Here is a 2101-nt window from a genome sequence, read left to right as displayed (position 1 = left end):
GGGTCCCAGGAATGTTGCATCTAAATAAACGCTGTGCCTGTACCAGTCAGTTATTGCTACATTAGCCTCTGGCATGCAGCAAACAGCATTTATTTCTCATTCACAGTTTGTGAGTCACTGGGGCAGGTCAGCTGGGGGAACTCGTTTTTCTCCTGGGACCAGTTAACAGCCCAGGTTTATTTCTTCTAACAACCCATTAGCCAAAGAAAGCCTCATGGCTATGCTCACATACAAGGGCAGGGGAAATACATTCCATCTTTAGTGGGAGGCACTGCAAGGTTACATGGCCAAGGGTGTGGATACAGGGAGAGATGAATAATTTGGACCAATAATTCACTTTACCACCAGCCCTAAAGCAAAGTCTGTCGAAGATGACTCTCAATACTGTATTTACAAGTAGAACATCTTGCTCTAGAGTGATATCACTGACAAGTTCTAGAACCCTGTAGGGCAGGTAAGATGACTTTTTGTGTCCAGACAGATGGCAGTACTCATCCATAGGCTCTCTGCCCCAGGGCAAGGTAGGTGATGCTGGCTTTTCTTGGCTGCCCTACCCCCAGAATACCAAAATGATCTCCAAAGAAGTAATCAGGGTTTGAGGGGAGGAGGAGAGCATTGAACAGGTGGTGCATGGAGAATTTCTAGGGCAGTGAAACTATCCTGTGTGATACTGTAATAGTGGATACCTGGCACTATGCTTTTGTCATAACCCATAGAACTTTATAGCACAAAGAGTGAACCTTAATGTATGTAAATTTTTATAAAATCATTTGGGAGGTCAGGGATCCCATTTGGGACCCCCAAGGTGTAGAGATAGGTTAAAAACTTAAGATGCATGCACAGACACATCTGCAGTGGTGAAAAACTCAAGTCCTACACAAAACTTTGCTACCAAAATTTGAAGAAGAAGACAAATAGTATAAAATCAACATTCATGGGTGATCTGCAACTTGAATCAATAGAAATTTATTGAAATTATATTTCAATAAATTTATAGAAATTTATTGACTGTTGTGAAATAAAGTTACATAGAATACAAGAGTCTATGCTATCAGAAATACAATGGCGCTCACACCATGATCCGACTCTTGCCTCCTTGATCTCTTTTTGTATGACTTTTCCCTGTCCCCGGCCAACTCACTATGCATATGTCAACCAGTCCACCTTCTTCCAGTTCCTAGAACACCAAAATCGTTACTATCTTAAGGCCCTTGCCTTGCTGTTATCTATGCCTGGAAAGGTCTTGCTCCATCTCTCCAAGGCTGGCTCCTTCTTCTCTTGAAGTTTCATCTCAAATAGGAGCCTCTTGGTGCCTCCCTCTAGAATGGAAGCTCCATTACTGTCTTTCACTAGTGCATTATCCCCATCCCCTAAAGCCCTGCTTGGCATGTAGTAGGTGCTCAATAAATATTTGTGGACTAAAGGGGCTACTCATTTATTAATATTTATTAATATCAGGGCCCTGATGGAGTATGGCCTCTGCTTTGGAAGGGTTGCTGTGAGGACAGTCAGGAAGCCCCACACTACACACACTGAACCAAGAGAGAGTCCATGTAAAGCTCCTGGGTGGTCACTCTGACAGTCTTAAGCACTCTAAGAAAGGCATCAAAGCAGCTTCGTGCTCAAGTATTGACCCAGATCTGCAAAGGACGTTGGGGTGGGGAGACGCTTAGCTGATATATAGAAAGCTACCCCTGTCTAAAGCAGGGATGGTTGGGATATGACTGCCTTGGTACAAAATGGGAGCAGGAAATAGGACAGGCCCAAACAAGGGCTCAAAAAAGGAAAAAAAACAAACCCCAAAGCAACAACAACAACAACAACAAACTCTTGCCGCTGGTGGGAAACCTAGAGGGCAAGCTTCTTTTCCACACGAGCCCTGCTGGCGGCTGTGTGTGTGTGTGTGTGTGTGCACGTGCGTAAGAGCACGTGCGGGGGATGTAGTGAAAAGTACAGTGTGAAATGAGGAACTAGAGGAAAACCTAGGTAGTACCATTCAGGACACAGGCATGGGCAAAGACTTCATGTCTAAAACACCAAAAGCAACGGCAGCAAAAGCCAAAATTGACAAATGGGATCTAATTAAACTAAAGAGCTTCTG

The sequence above is a fragment of the Mandrillus leucophaeus genome, unplaced genomic scaffold (genome assembly GCF_000951045.1).
Source record: "Mandrillus leucophaeus isolate KB7577 unplaced genomic scaffold, Mleu.le_1.0 Scaffold811, whole genome shotgun sequence".
Lineage (NCBI taxonomy): Eukaryota > Metazoa > Chordata > Mammalia > Primates > Cercopithecidae > Mandrillus > Mandrillus leucophaeus.
Note: the sequence above shows the minus strand (reverse complement) of the source record.